Source organism: Montipora capricornis, unplaced genomic scaffold (genome assembly GCF_036669925.1).
Source record: "Montipora capricornis isolate CH-2021 unplaced genomic scaffold, ASM3666992v2 scaffold_415, whole genome shotgun sequence".
Classification (NCBI taxonomy): Eukaryota; Metazoa; Cnidaria; class Anthozoa; order Scleractinia; family Acroporidae; genus Montipora; species Montipora capricornis.
In genome coordinates, this window is record NW_027180146.1 from 434 (window position 1) to 17,500 (window position 17,067).

The 17,067-nt window shown below is 39.0% G+C and overlaps 1 long non-coding RNA gene across 5 annotated transcripts in view; it reads left to right on the plus strand.

Annotated features, from left to right (window-relative positions):
- The first annotated feature begins 6,623 nt into the window (after nucleotides 1-6,623).
- Nucleotides 6,624-17,067, plus strand: part of LOC138035494 (uncharacterized) — an 18,881-nt gene continuing 8,437 nt past the window's right edge. Inside the window, exons 1-6 of one of the 5 annotated variants that reach the window (XR_011129601.1) lie at nucleotides 6,624-9,721; nucleotides 11,117-12,889; nucleotides 13,127-13,290; nucleotides 14,094-14,222; nucleotides 14,466-14,526; nucleotides 15,929-15,959. This is a non-coding gene — a long non-coding RNA (uncharacterized lncRNA). The remainder of the gene's footprint in view (nucleotides 9,722-11,116; nucleotides 12,890-13,126; nucleotides 13,291-14,093; nucleotides 14,223-14,465; nucleotides 14,527-15,928; nucleotides 15,960-17,067) is intronic. The other 4 variants (XR_011129600.1, XR_011129597.1, XR_011129598.1 and 1 more) reach the window with 4 other exon arrangements.

Consider the following 17,067-nt stretch of genomic DNA (forward strand, 5'->3'; position numbering starts at 1 on the left):
CGTTATTAAGCCGATTATCTAAAGGGAGTGCAGACACATTGTGTATTCATCAACATGCAATCGATTCAACAAAAGTATGCGCCTTGCCCTCTGCCGGAATCGAGACTTTAAGTCATCTGATTCTATTGTCAATACATGTCAGAGCAGTCACGCCATTAAAAAACGCTTGTATTTGTGCGACGGGCTATTACAACCAAGTTTCTTGCGTTTTCCATTTGCCATACAGGAATTCTACGAATTTCAGAATTGAATTACATCCAGACGATGTGGTGATGAATTTTCGAAGGTTTATGACGATACGGGCGAGGAGTCTCTTGTCGCTCCTGGAAAGGTCACATCGACTATAAACTTTGTAATAGCAATCTGTATACCAGGTTGAATATAGTCTGTTGGCACAATGATTTAACGTTCCTTCAGCAAACACATACAGATCCGATATACCAAATGCAGGGGCAACGACAGTGGAAAGTAAGTAAGTCATTTTAAAGCGGATAGGATAGCTTGAGAAAAAGCTTATTGCCCCTTGATCTAGAAAGCGTCACTTAGGCATACCAGTGCCAACAAACTTGTTCAACTTTGCTGTTCTTCTGTTTTGGCCCGAACCACTGCACCAAACCACGCCGATTTTTCTAAAAGAAAGCCAAGTCAATAGTTTTCGATTAATTTATTCAAAATTCAGTTGCCAGAACCGAGGACAACAGATTGGGCATGGTATGGTACAGTCAACGCGTCAAGTAGTAACATGAAGTGCGACAGGTACTGTTCCTCTCTCCGGGTTTCATAAGCAGGCGTCATACTATTATGCAACTATGTTTACACAAACAAACAAAAAAAAAACAAAACCTTAATTTTTTTTTTCCGGGCCCAATTATAGAAAAGCAACCCACAACAACGTGGATAAATAACATTTCGTGTATTAATATTAAAAGGCATTAGGGAAAAAAAAAAAAAAAAAAAATAACCACGATCAATATAGACTAATGAAACATTTCAGCGGGTACGAGAATGAGATTTTCCAACTAATCCAATTCTTTTATTCTACCAGGCTTATTTCCTTGATCGTGCCTGCAGTTTCAACACTTTGGATGAGGATTGAAACTAACAAGTAAAGAAGGTAGTGTAGAATGTCTGTAGGTGATAACATATGAGTCAACGTCACCCCAGCAAACAAATTAGACAGAAGGAAAGTGCAATACAAGGGAGCTAATGGACGCCTCATTTCTTCCTAATCCCTGATACTCTCTGACTAGCTGTGATCGGTTATTTTATTTGGTAACAAGCTAAACTGGTAATGACGAGAATTGGACGCGCTTTTTATGGGGCACATTTGTAGAAAATTGAGATGCTTTTGTAAGTTCTTTACACGTAAGTCAAATCTCGTTGTTTGTAAATGTCATTACTTAGATGGCCACGAGCCCACAACCGAAGACATCCGTTTCTTAAACGAAGGCCGGTACGCCGACAAAAAAGATAAGCCGATAATGTCAACCTTCCAGCATTCAACAGAAGTCTAGTAACAAAATCTCAGTTGCGCTTTAGTTTATTTAGCTACATGCATCTCTTTGCTTTCAAAAACACGGCGCCAGACTATCTATCTCTTACGCGAAGTTCAATGCCACAGCAAAACTGCTTCCCGCACGGACGACGAGGCGAAACTAGCGCGAGGTGTTTTCTTGTAAAATGAAACAAACGAATAAAAACAAAGAAGTGCCGACGGAAAATGCGCGCAAGCACTGTATCGTCCCCCATTAACTTAATCTCCAATTGATTATGGAGGTCATTTAAACACTCCTAGATTTTAAGCATTTTGACCATTTTACGACCCTTTACGCCGGCAACCCTCATACTCAAAACGATGATAATATCATGGCCCCCCCCCCACCCGGTTGATGATGTTGAATCATTCGTCTGAGCAAACGCGTATGTGTGTGTTCATCTCTGCTTTTCAGCTCTGTAAGGCTAACGCAGAGAGAGATCAGAGGACGATATGCCTTTCGCCATGTGATCTTAGTGTCGAAATACTTAGCAAGTAGCATGTTAAAGCCAACAAACTTATTAGCACTTATTGTGTAGCGTGGAGAAACTTAGGATTTCAATCATTCACCAATCAAATGACCCTTGTAAAACTTAAAAAGAGAAAGATTTTTCCCTATGAAGCGATTCGAAAGAAAGAAAAGAAAGTACTTGCTATTCTGCCTGAATTCTTTATACTGCATGCACTGATGCATCGCAGTATATAATTAAAATGGTTGAAAATGGCCGCAAAAATCATCATTGAAATGGCGTTGTATCTGCGCCTCAAACGGTTTGAACATTTGCCTCTGCAAATTAAACATCTCAGGGGAAAAATGTTCAAAAACCAGTTATGAAAATTGCCAATTAAGATCATGTGGATGGAAATTGTAGCAAGTATTTTCATGACTGTTTTGAAAAGGGCACCGTTTATGTGCACTAATTACCTCATGCCGGAAAGACACATTTCAAGCGCGTCTGCAAAGGGTCATTGCTGTCAGCTCGGTCGCCTAAACAGATTTTTCTTACGGCGTTAGACAGAAATTCTCTCGGACGCATCGTTCTCATTTTTGCCCTAGACAATATTAGCTAGCCGGTTTGTTTTTTTTGGGAACTACGCATTCTTTTCGATGGGAAACGGCTCTACGAGTTTCATGAATTTACTGACATACAAAATTAAAGAAGAAAAGAAACACTAGTAGCACGTGATACGACAAAACAAAGGGAGAAGATCGTTTTCGTGCTAGACCAAGCCGCCCTAACATGCCCAACAACTTAACGCCAAAACGTTTTAACTGCGTCCCAATTGAAGTAAAAGTCCAACCGGCCAATCATGCAAACTGCAATACACTAAAGGATCTTAACCCCAAGAGATTTGATTTTGACCGGGTACAACATTGCGTTAGCCGAACTGGTCTTTTTGTCTTCTGAAAGTAAACTTCTCAAATAATCATGAAGTTAAGGAAGAGCTCTCATCAGCCTGACGGACCAAGAAGATGGTTTAGGGTTAGCACCCATGATTTTGCTGCCAAAAAAAACTATCTTAGAGAGGCGTCCGTGAAAAGCTTAAACGAGAAAGAAGAGCGACATTACATTGCCGTCTGTGGCTGTACATTTGCCTCTTTAAAAACGCTCTTTGTCAAGATGTAGTTGAAATCTAATATAGTGGGCACTTGTTGGTACAGTCTGTGGGAGGTTCTAGCTTGCTTTCGATATTATGTAAAAAAACGATAAACCCCATGATATCGGCTCGGCCAACTTTATTAGACTTTGCGTTTTAGTCGTTACTTTTCATTTATCGATTCTGATTTCTCCACAGGTAAATGAAAGGCTACCCTGCCGTGGTAAAAATAAAGACCCTCTCCCAGACTGATGTGAACCTTTTGGCATACTGATATGATGTGAGTCCCCACTAGTGATCTGCGACCGTAGGTCATTTTACTCTTATCGGAATGTTATTCAGATGTGCACCACACAGTGGTATACGAAAGCAATTGTCATCCCAGGCAATTTCTTAATGTAGTTTTCAGTAAATGGGTTCTACTAAAGGGTTTGGCTTTTAAGCGAAAATTGGACCAAACAAAAAATATCCTCTACCTCTATATAGGACGGACGCAAGGAGACAAGTAGGCAAAAAAATTCTGAGCTGTCTAGATTTAACACTTTTGACAAATTCTCATTGCGCATTTTTTCTATTTTTTTTTTCAAAAATAATGTTCTCTCTCGGCAGAGTAATTAGACCATATCAGACCTACTTCCCGCCAAAATCATGAGACGAAAAAAATGCGCGCGAAAATTGCTCTTGTGGCGTCTACAATAGTGAAAACGGGAGTATCTGACAAACATCTGCCAAAAAAGTCATTAAGCGGGAAAGAGTTTTCGGGAATCTTTTGAAAAAGCGATATGAGGTGTGTACCCATTAACTTACTGCAAATAGAAGTCGTGATTATGGGGTCTCAGTTACACTCCTCGTAGCCTGAGGCTAATAGATTCAACTTGCGAAAAACGTCAGCCAAAGTAATGTTCTAGACAAAGTATGGCCAGATTGTACCTTTTTTTCAACTTGACAATATGACTGCGTAAAGGATAAGCTAGCAAACTCGATATAATGTCATTACAAAACTCTTATGAAAGTCAGTGTTGAACGTTTAAATTTCTCGCACTATCAGTGAGTGCGGGGGTTGTTTTGCTAAGCGGTTAACAAATTTAGTCTGATGCACGGCATGTTCTTTGAAAGAAAACGACTTAAATAAGAGAAAAACGGTAGCATAAACGAACTTAAAGAAGATGCCTACTATTCAGCAAACTAATCTAAAAGGGGCAGTTAAGGTTAAAAGAAAGAAAAAAGTCTTTTATTACTATTGTCACTAGTTTTGTTTGACATCTGAAATGCTGTATTAAGATACGTATTTTTCTCCTATTTGACAAGTCTATGGCGTCATTGTATTATTGTGAATTAGCCCGCAGCATCGTAGTGCTGAGAAAAAGCTATTCTCGGTTTTGAAACAACTGTGCTTCGATAGGTCGTTGGAGAACAAAACTTTATTGATAATGTGCCTTTTAGTGTGTTCCTCGCAGTTGGTTACTTTTATTTTGAGACCAAACATCATGTAAAACAGGTTCTTTTCTTTGGTGGGGAACGAGAGAAAACTGGCACGATTATCAAGGACGTGAAAAAACGTGTTGCTTTATTTAAGAATCCAAAAATCCATTAAGGTAAGTACAAATGTTGTTGTTTTAGAATATCAAAAGATCAAGTTGTCGTCTCAAGATACTGAGTTCCATTCCCTTTTTGAAGTATGATAAGGGTTCCTTGAATGGGTATTGCAGTGCTTTGATAAGTCGTTTCAGAAAGAAAGTTCCATTGATAATTTGCTGCCTCACTTGTAATACACAGTTGCTTTTTTAGATCTTTAGACCAAAAATTCAAACAGATACTTTTCTTTGGTGGGACCTGAGAATCTGACAGCATTAGCAACTCTTAAATCTACGTGATAAGACTGTCACTTAAATGGCCTTATACGTGAATGAATTTCGTAGCTACTTGTCTGAAGATAAATGGATACCTTGCCTCAAAGCATCATACTTCACGTTTTCTCATATTTACCCTACAAATTTGTTCGAAGAACCGCTTCTCTAGTGTGCAAGGCTTGGCTGCAAATTTCTTACGACAAAACTCTGATTAAGTACGCAAGAAATCATGAATTCTCCGTTGTAAAAGCACAGAACACATCAAAGGAGACAGTGGATAACTTTCTCATAGCAGTCCAATGAAGGCCTAGTCTATTCCGCTCTATTGATTTAAGTGGCGCAAAAACAACCTGGGCAACATTCTGCAAAATAGTGGAAAACTGTGCTGGACTGACAGTTCTTAACATGGCAAAAATGAAAGGTGAACTTTGTAAATATCCAGTTATTCGAGCTGTTAACATTGCGGAGCTCAACTTGAGCCAAACAATGTTGGATGACAGCCATCTAGTTTTTGTTACCGGAAGCATACCCTCGTTAGGAATATTAAACGTAGGCGGCTGTGAAAATTTGACTTACAGAGGAATTACAATGCCTCTTTTTCGTCCTTGCGTTTTCTTAGACTAGCTTTTTGTAAGGTGGGTCTTGAGTCCATCATTTGTGCCATTCAAAAGCACGAGATTTTCGCGATGTGCGTGGAGGGAATATCACTAAGCAAAGAGGACATCGCACGTTTGGTTGATCTCTTTCCAGACATAGCCGAGGTTGGTGTTCCCTCTTTATGTGGTTTGCCACGAGGAGCTGTTTCTTACCGAGCACTGGCGTCTCTTTGCTTTTATTGCCGCTCATCACCCCAGTCTACAGTATTGACCGTCAAAGAAAGTATTGATGGAAGCTGGATGGAACTTTAAAAAAACTACTAAAAGAACTGGTATTGCTAACCTAACCTTGAAAAGCTTCGAATTTAGAAGGAACACCGACGGCAACGAGAACGTCATGAATTTCGCTACCGTCAAAGTATTTGATCTTTTTGTTTTGATTCATAAACGGTGCCCTTTACTTCAGCTATGCGTTTTTCCCTCTGATGTCAAAATGTCCATTTTTCTTACTTTTTCATCGCATTTGCCACCCTTTTTCTTGCCCAGTGTTATGATCTGAAAAGACTTTTCAATGGTGGGTATCCGTAGACATTGAAAATGTCAATTCTCGTAAAATCTATTGTCATGTTGTCCCTGGATATCTTATTGTATTGAACTGATTGATTTCATCTTCGCATGCTAATTTAAACTACAAGTTAATTTACGATCTTCACGACATAACTATAAAGAAAATTCCAAGACTTTCCAAACCTGAGTAAAACGAAATCACGAATAACACGTTTCCCCAATAGTAAAAATCACTCAATTGCGAGGACATTTTACGAAGGACTCAAAAATGTCCCCAGATTCTGAACAGACCCCACAGTTCCCCAAGACTGTGCATAGGTGAACCTATATGGCTTTTACGGGTCAAAACTTGCGTCAGTTAAACACAATAAGATATGCAGGCGCCATTTTCTTGGTTGTATGAATCGTGCCACTCTGGTTTAGGGGCCGACCATTTAACTCTTGAGAGGGGAGGGTGGGTGGGTGATTTCTGGTCAGCAATTTTTTTTTTCTAGCAAACTGAGATATGTCCAGGTGTGTCCTAATTAGACGCATGCAGATTTCAATAAGCGTCACGAAGTGTCCCCTTGCTCTTCTAGCCAACTTCAACATCACTTGTGTCTCAGAATACAAACAATTTATGTCACAAAGTGTCCCCCAAAGGCTGCTCTTTAAGTGAAGATTAACTGCTGCATTTACCCAAAGCTAAAAATAACGCTAACCTTTACCCTTACCTTATTGTTGAAAATAGGTAGCAAATGCTTAGACTTAAATTGGGACACTTTTTTTTCCCACCTAAATGCTCTGCAGGATATATTTTTTTCTCTCCTCATTTCTCTGCAGGCTTTTTTTTCCTTAAAAAAGTGTCGTGTTTACATTTACAGAGTGTATTTACATTTACATTGTGGTTATTGCAGTAATAGTTCTAATATATGGAGCTGCAAAACCTTAAAATCAAAGCTATACAAAATCATTCTTGTATAGCGACATGTTTTCGGAATGTCATTCTTTAGAATCATTTAATATTACCTAATAACAATATTCTCATGTTATAAAGTGATTCTCCAAAGGTAGATTTGAAAATGTTTAGCTTCTTAATTAAAAAAAAGGGTAAAAATAGCAAAAAGCAGTTCAGAAATGCTCATAGCATGGTAATTACTACTAGAAGCATTAGTTACAATTTAAAAGTGGACTGAAATCTCCAAAACAAATGTGAAAGCAGAATTAAAGTTAGTTGATCATGGTCTAATTTGAAAAATAGCTCTAGTATTGCAAAAACCGTATAATTATTTCAATAGAAAGTAATTACTTGAAAATGCTTCAGTTGAAAAGATTAAAAACGAACAAATTATTTTTCTATGTCTAATAAGACTTGATTCTTCAAATAGAAAAATTTACCTCCATTACTGCTTGTGAGTTTGGATACAGTGCGAGCCAGCAAGCCAGAAATCCCTGATCCCATTATAAGGGTAAACCGCAAGCTACCTAAGCCAACTGTAGGCTAACCAGAGTGTTATTTAGACCAATCAATGTCACTTTGTTATTTTATGACTTGGTGCCATGTGAACTGAGCAAGCAAGAAATCCCTTATCCCATTATAAGGGCAAACCGCAAGCTACCTAAGCTAACTGTAGGCTAACCAGAGTGTTATTTAGGCCAATCAATGTCACTTTGTTATTTTAATAGGCTAACCAGAGTAGCTTGCTGGCTTGCAGATTATCTAAAATGGTTGCAGTTTTGCTGGGATTTCGTAAAGCCCCCCAGGAATGATGAAATAGCTTTGCAACATTTTTTTTTTCTTGCTTGCAGCAGTGCAAGAATTTTTTTCTATTTCATTTGTGATGCCTGCATTTTTTTTCTTCCAACAAGCCCTTGCAGGAAATTTTTTTTCAAAGTCACCCACCCCCCTTCCTCCCCCCCTCAAGAGTTAAATGGTCGGCCCCTTTGTTGGCGTCTGTGCTTCGTGGGTGAACTATATCGCTTTGAACCAAAATATCCCTTAGTATTAAGCGTTATTAACAGGGAATTGAGTGGCATAATCCGTTCCAAATTTCATTTATTCTGCTTGCCGGACCTGGTTTCAAGGATGGTGGAGTTTAATTTTTAGATCTTATTTATGTGATCGATAATCGTACCAATTAGTTCTCTGTATCTCATAGAAGTAAAGGGCCCGTTGATGTGAAGCGATAAAGCTGCAGGCTTATACCTAAGGTCGCGGTTATTATCTGTTTTCTTTCCTGAAATTTTGGTTCCGTATAAGGAAAGTAGTGTTATAGCCTCGTAACAATGCATCAACCTGAATTGCCAGGACAATTATTTTTTTAAAAAACGCGTTCTCCCGCGATTATCAGTTTATTTCTTGATCTCTAGTTAACAAATATCCGATCAAATTCTTGCAGCCTCGCTATTGTCTCACACAAAAAGTGCAATCCTTGCAAATGTTGTCACCGGTGATCGACCTTAATAACAGCTCGTTTTACATGTACAGGTTGTAATTTATAATTGTCGTTGCATCCAGTTTTTGGCATACTAACTCTGCTTCCAAGAATGATTCTTCTTCCTTTTTCGTCAGCTCGAGGGGTCTTTTTAAATCCTTATGAAATTGTATATTATCCAAACACATATAACCTCTCTCAAATCTCCACTACTGCTTAGGAAGCAACCATTTGAGCGGTGAAGCTCACTGATCATGGTTTAATTAGGTGACTGTGGTGGAGATTACTGCTTGTGTCTTGTCAGGCTATTCTTGGGTTGCACGTGACGTCACAAAAAGAAACTACAAAACTAAAGAGCCTTTTGAGTTTTTGTCTTGATCAGCTATAAGAGTTTTTAAAAATATATCTGTTTGCATGTTTTCAGCTCGGTACCGTGCTTCGTTTCGAAAATAGAGCAGTTTGAATTTCAGACTTTTTCACAGTGCGTGACATATTGACAGCTTTCGGAAAACATGCCAGTTGCATAAAAACATCTATTTCCCTCGTGTTTTTGTGGCCTAAACAGCCAATATACTAGGAGACGTGTCTATACGAATGTTTTCTAGCTCATTATTGTGCAGAAAGTGTTAAAGACAGCCAAACTCCAGATGTTTCTACAGGTTTCCGGCCGCTGTGTTGGTGTACTTCAGCAGTACACCAACATGGCGCCTCCGTACTAAACTCTACAAATTTGAGTAATAAATTTCGCCGAATAACTCAAGTACGGAACAACGCACAGCACTGAGACTTGGACCCGTTGTTTATTTATTCCTCTTCTATAACATTTCCATTTCTTGACTCAATTTCGTAAGTGGTAAGCGATTTATGTTTTCACTTGCGCGACATGCAACCCAAGAATATAATTTAAGTTCTCGCTCTAGCTAGTTATCTTGGCTCAGATATTTCCTTTGCCAATCTTCCCAAAGTGTTGGCGGGAAATCTCTCTCGACGGGGAGCGTGACTTACATGGCCTTGTCATGTTGCCTTAGCTGCTGCGTTTACACAAATCTATCGGTCGATGAAGTTCAACGTCTGAGTGAAGCCAGCCAAACCTTTGAGACCTCTGTAACCTGAAACCTCTGTACCTCTGAGATGGCGGGAAGGAAAAGTTGTTTACAATTTGTGAGTAAAAGTTGAAACCTTGAAAAGTTATAGTATTTACTATTCTCCACTTGATAGAGTATTATTAGTATGGGTTATCAATTGGTGAATAACAGTAATTTAACTGAATGCAGTGCAATTTGGTCTGAAATCATAAGTGTGATTTCAAAATCAAACGAGCGCTAAGCGCGAATTCGATTTGAAATCACAAGTATGATCTCAGACCAAAATTGCACGACACATAGTTCCATTACCACTTTATTACATCCATTTAGATATCACACAATAATTATTTAATCGCTAAAATACAGGATTTTAGACAGTGCCAAAATTTTATTGATCCAGTCGGGAACAAAAGTTGCAAAATTGGTTACACAATGATTTTCTTTGTCTTTCATTTTCCTGCAATTTGATTGGTTACCTTAAACAAGCCTTGAAATCTGATTGGTTGTTTTGTTTTAGTGGCCCATTATCATTGGCTGGGGAAATGGAGCGATGCAGAGCAAAAAAAATCCGATTTGGGAATAAATCGCACTGCTGAGAGCCAATCACATTGCAAGGTGCACCAGTGATTTCTAAATGGGTGTAATAAAGAGTGAAATTAGGAAATAATTTCTCGCGCGTTTTGTCCAAAATCAAATACTGAATTTCCAGAGCCTTCAGGCGAGGGAAATAATTTGACTTTGGAGAAAACGCAAGTGAAATTATTCCCTAATTTCACGAGTACACCATTTGATTAACTATTAACATCATAGGTTACAAATTACGTTCGTAAGACGCGGGTTTTTTTCAAACCTGGACGCCATTTTGGCACTGTAGCAAATATTGCCACAGCAACAGTAATTTCACATGTGAAATTATAAATTAACGCTGAAAATTTGCGCCAAAATTAAGGAGTAATTTGTCACCCACGTTATTTTAGGTACAATTTGCTCAATTTTTTGGTCAACTAGTACTCGGATACAACAGCCGTAACCACCGAACTCACTTTTAATCCTTTTCTCAACGAAAAAGTTGCGCAGTTGATAATTAGGAATATATGTCACATCGCCAATCGTCATTAAATCTGATCTTTTACAAGTTTTTGCTTTAGAAGAGAATGACAAAACCAACAACAGAATGGGCACAAACAGACGATAATACCGAACTTTTCAGCTTTCAGATGGAAATTGTGAAAACAAATTTTGACACTAAAAAAGTGCTGATATCGTCTTTTCATAATCTTCTTTAGCTAAAGCTGTTTCGTTTCGCTTGCTGGCATGAAGATGAATGGTGGTTTCTGAAGCGTTCTTTAAAATTAGTTGCTAGTCCAACGTATGATTCAGTCGTTGTGTCAGTGGAGGTGACAATGTCTTGATAGATACATTAGTTTGGAGGCATTTACCATCAAGCGGACATTCTGGTTTTCTTTCGCAGTTACATGTGTCATGCTGTTCTCCAGGTGTTTGGGTGGTGTATGCTGAAAGAACTCTTTTGTTGTGGGATCCAATTATTGTTTTCATGTTTGGCATGCAAGATTAGCTCAGTTTCAGTGTGTGCCAATTGAAGATCTTGTTCAATGGATGGTTCTTGGGGAAGCATTTGTCAACGATGAGAACCGGAAACTTCTTTCCCAGGTTTGATCCTTTGCTGCCATCTTGTATGTTAAACTCGTCCCAGTCTTCCCCTTACTGCGATTCCAAAATGGTGGCCTCGCACCAACGTTCGTCGCGAATTTTTCCACTGTTCTTGACCTACACTACAACCTTCAGTTGAGACAGCATAACTAGCGATGAGTTGAACCAAATTGCGGCTTAGAACCGAGTATTTTGATGAGATTTTCAGTTTGTGACGTAAATGCCATCAATTTTGAAAGTTAAAGGTGCGTCTTACAACCGAGTGCGCCTCGTATCCGAAAAACGTCGGTAAGTAATACAAACTGGCAATAATTATTATTTATAATGCGCCGATCAAATCGAAACTTAACAAAAAATGTCTTCAAAAGTTGGAGACAGACAGACAAATCTGACGACAGGGTAGGGCATTTGGATACTACTTTGGTCCAAGTGGGCGGGAATTTGAACAGTCCAATCTTCAAAAGTTTAAATGCCCGTGGTTTGCCCGGAAAAAGGGGGGAGGGGATGTTGAAGTTTCCAGTTGATCGGCGCTTAACTGGAAAGGAACAAAACCTAACAAAGACAAAAAAAAAAAAAAAAAAAAGAAGCAAAAGAGCGTTCGTGTGCTATATTTATTAGCTAACACCAGTTGAAACATGATCAGTAAGTTTACTGTTTTCTGGTGTTTTTCAATTTAGGCCAGTTACTACTACAGAGAAGCCTATTGGATGACACAATAGTTATTATTTATACCTAATCCGCACGGCCTTAACAAAAGGCATGAACTCCACTCCAAAAATCGCATTAACCACGGCAACTTAAATTAGACCTTTTCACATGTTAGAGTGGTTTTCAATTGAGTGTCGAAAGTAATTAGATAATTACTTTGGTTTTGCATTACTTCACTCAGTGATTGGTTCAAAGTTCTTGCGCCACTTTTTCAACCAATCAGAAGTGAAACCAAAACCAATCGTGGCTCGCGCGTGGACATTTTCCCGCGCTTTGTGTCGGTTACGTGTAATTACTCCAATTCTTGATTGGTTTACCGGATTGTCTCCGTCCTTTCTGATTGGCTAAAGTAATTACTTTGGTTTTGGTTTTACGACACTCAATTGAAAATCGCTCTATTGCTTGTAAATGAATAATTATTGTTACTTGTCCAGCTCTTATTTTATTTGTTATTTTGTTGTAAATAGTCTCAATTGTTATGTGATCATGACCTATTGCATAACTATTGTCACTTCAACTTGCTGTTTCACATATAATTGTTATTAATTTTTATTTTGTTTCTAATGTATACCTGCTTAATTATACGCCAATGGCTCAGTGTTTGAATTGTAGATTAGGTAATCTGTTGCATGATGTAAACACATTGCACCTTAATATTTGTCATTACATGATATGTTTTACCTTGATAAGTCTGTGTGAAAGCATGTTATAAGAGAATTGAATTTAATTTAATGCTTTTACTGATTGTTCATCAGGATATGATATAGATGGTTTTCACCTGACGTCACAGCAGCCATGTTGGTACACAGAACGATAGGGAAAAAAGTCTTTTGGGAATTTGACTCTATTATAATGCAGAACATCAGTGAGCCATAATTTGCTATTTTTTTTTTGCACCAATATGACCGTCTCATCATGTGATTAAAAACCATCTGTGGCCTGCACTTTACAACTTTACAGAGCACTGACAAGAAGCTAATTCCTCTAGCAACTCTTGTTCACCTTTTGTGCACTCCAATCAAACTTCTTATGTGCTCTGAGCTCCTTAAGTACTGCAATATTATCTTGCATTCAATTTGACCAATTTGATTTGATATGTTAGGAAGAGGCTTATTTACCACAAAACCATTCATGAAAGGAGATTTTTCTTCCTGAGCATAAAGGGGAACTAATCTCTCATAAGGATGGAGAAACAAGAGAAGAATTATGTGATCCATCTCTCGGAAGTTTCCTTTATTACTTTAGGGATGGTGCAAAGTGTTATTGGTAAGTTTATCCAAAAGATTGAATTATTAATAAAATTAATTGTGTATTTCAATCCGTAATTTTCCGAAAAAAAAATAAATGAATAAATAAATGATTATCTTAAATTGCACTTCCTCTCCTACGTGTACATTGCCCTCTCATGTCATAAAATTTGTTACAGACAGCTGTAGGGGATGAAGGAATGCTTGGAAGAAAGATTACCGTAGTATTTCATGACCAACAGAAGGTCATATACATGTAAAACATTGTGATAGGTGGAACAGAGAAATGGTGTTTACTTGGCGAGGTTGTATTCCTATAGTCAGAACTGAAATTGGCTGGAGCGTCCATCCTCCACACTACAGTGAAGGCAATGAAGTCAACCTTTTATTTTATTTTTCAAAAACTTCCTAGTTGAGATATGATCTGCTTTGATTGGCTCCTTCAGCTGTGGGAATGTGGTATCTCCCCTGGGATGTATTCTAAAAATAAATCTTCTCCGGGAAGGGACTCAAGAAATTAAAGGGCATGGAGACTCCTACTTGGGGCTCTTGGTGTTAAGTAGTCTCTCTGGGTTTGTTCATGGAGAATTTTTCTGCAAGCAATTTTTTCTGACTGATTTTGTGAACCCACTGACTCCTGAACCACCAGTCTGAAATTGACGAGTAAAATCGTCTGGCATTAAGTCTCACTCCCACGGGTCAATAGGTTAACTATGCTATAGCATTTGACCTTTTTCCCATATGCGGCTGGTTTTGGTGAGTTAATGTGTCAATCACTTACCAAGCATCATTTTTTATCAACGTTTTTGTCACATTTTGCAGGGGTTTCATAAAGAAAGGTCATATATTCATTGGAAGGGAATGGGACACCCAAGAATGGAAGCAGAATATTGCAGAGGGGACCCTTAAAGCAATACAATGGAATTTGATTGTGGGATTTTTATCCTGAAGGTGGGGTCTAAACCAATGTATAATGTAAGAAAAATTGAGGGCTAGTTATCTACTCATCACACACTCCAAGGAACAACCAAATGAATACAGTCAAGCCACATCATGACATGTATGTCATGCGTGACCAGTTGTTTTGAAATTTGAACAGAGTATTCAAATCTGCGTGCCAGTTTTGAACTTTGCTTTCGACATTCCGAATTCCTTTAGTGCTCTCGCCGCATTTTCTTCGGCCCTCTCTTTCAGGAATTTCTGGATCCGCCCCTGGGTCGTATCAGTTGACCCTGAGATGGGAAGGCAACAAAAGGTTGGTGATGAAATCAACGATTCCAGGAATCCATAACCCGACGATTCTTCGCTCTTTGTTTGACTTTGATAAAGTATAAATGAAGTTCATTGTTGTTATATCCTAACTCTACAATTCTTCTCTTTCACATTTTGTTTTGTAACTTCAAAACTTCCGTGGTCGTTGATTTTTTTATGATGTTAACGACCTGTCATAAAGTTCGAGTTAGTTTAGACGGTACGATTACTTGGGCGCTCGCCATTGCAACAATTCGCATGTGAAAACGTCCAGGCGACCCGGACGTGAACACATGTTACAAATTTGACAGGCAGCTTTTCATTTTCTAACGAACCAAGCTCTGATTGGCAGTAACTTGGACAGATGATTACAACATGTCGTCTTTCAACGCGTCCCTCATCTCAGTTCATGTCAACTACAAATGAGTCAAGAGAGGTCAAGTACGAAACACAGCAATGGTAGATTATGTCAGTACATGACAATGACAGAAGACCTTTTTCGAACCATCTTGACAGACAAATTACATGTATTCGTGAAGGGTTGACTGATGTTCACGACATTATAAAGGCAGAAATCTTGATTCACGCACTAAAACGTTAAAGGATCACGCGTCACGGTTAATATATTATTCACGAATCACAGCTGTATTTCTTCAGTTTTCCCGATTCACGGTTTTTTTGGCATCAACTCACGGATTACGCGAAACCCCTTCCAGACCTTGTTGACTGTAAATCAGTCAACATTATGAAACACAGTTTCACAAAATTTATCAAAATTTGCACATGAATGGTTCAAGTACATGTATAAGGGATTCAGGCGTTATTTTTATTGACATATGCAGCATGAGAGTTACTACTTACTTGAAACTTTCACAAATGATTGCGGAACTTGAACTTCCCTGCCAGCAGAGGTGTCTTCTTGTTGTGTCCACTGCGCTGATGAGTACAGGAAAAGAGACCTCTGCCGCAGGTTGAAACTCACTGTGTTGCGCCGCGGTTAACCTCACGTTAAACTTTGTCTTGTGCGGGCTCACTTAACAACAGCGGAATTACTGAAGGAATGCGTGGGTCACAGTGGGCTCAAGTCACAGTCAGCAAACATATCATGGGGCATGCATTTTGAACAATGCCATCTAAGGTCGTGGACGTCGTCAGCCCAGTGAATGCAAAGGAAAAGAGGCATCTGCTAGCACGGAACAACTGAACCTTGCATGATTTTGCTTTTGCTCATAGTTTGTGGACTATGTTGTCTTTGGCAAGGGTTTATCCTTCAGTGAAATTTTTAAGACACTGTGATTTTGACACTTTGATTGCAATCCCAATCCACTGATTTTTATACACAAAATCTGCATAAAACATACATGTAACCTCTGGCTGTTATGAAACTATTTTTGCTGTCTTTGCAGGATGAAGGGCAATTGAAAGTATGACACTGAGGTAAGGTAATTGTTTTTGCAAACGTTGGCCGTGGGGCACTTATATTTCAACAGAACTTACTATTGGACCCGTAGCCCACAAGGGCTACGGGTCAATAGCCCATGAGGCGAAGCCGAATGGGCTATTGACCCATGGCCCTTGAGGGCGAAGGGTCTAATTGTTTTAGTATCACCCAACTAGTCGGACAGAAAAGGCAATAATAAAGTTAGCAAATGCAAGTTAAAGAAATATTTATTTGAGAACAAAACGAAAGAAAGCATAACGCCTTTGAAGTCTTTTCGCTACTTGAGGACTGTCAATAATAGTTCTCTAGTAGCATAGCCAATCAAAATGCAGGAATTGCATTAGACCACTAGTTGGGTCCTGTCTGACCTTGTAGCTCAGTCGGTAGAGCAGCGGTGATCTAACCCGAAGGTCGTGGGTTCAATTCCCACCCTGGTCAGACATTTTCTCTGTCCTTGTGTGGGCCCCCGGGTGTGGGCCCAATTCCATTGGTAGGGCTAACGCTCACGTGGTTTGCATGGGTAGAAAATAGCACTTCACATTATCTTCCAACAGTTAATTTGGAAGGTAATGACGTTGACAACAGCGTAAACAGAGCAGTTAAAGACACCTTGTCCGGTGTGGATAATTGACATTTTTGGTGTGATGGTTCCTGATTTTCATTCTGCCTACTAAACCATCTGTCAAGACATTGACAAGTACCAGATTATCTTTTTTTTTTTTGAGCTCACCTGAGCCGGAATGTTTCTTTTGCCTGTTGTTTACAGTTTAATGCCAAGCCTTTGTTACCTTGATTGTTTTACACATAGATGATCTCAACCATGATGCAAAATCTTTCAGAATGTGGGCACGTTATTGTCTTTCAGTCTTTCTTTTCATGTTGCTATTGTGATGGTTTCATCATCATCATCTCTTTCTTTACGGTCGGAGTTTAGAGTAGCTACATGTCATATTTCCGAAATTTTACTCTACCAGCCATGATATTCTTCAAAGGACAGACCACAACGCCGGTAACTCCATGCCCTATGCGAATAGTGTGTGGATTCTTTTTTGTCCCAGAGGGTTGTGAAGAAGAGTTCTGAGACAGGGCCTACGGTTTGTCGTC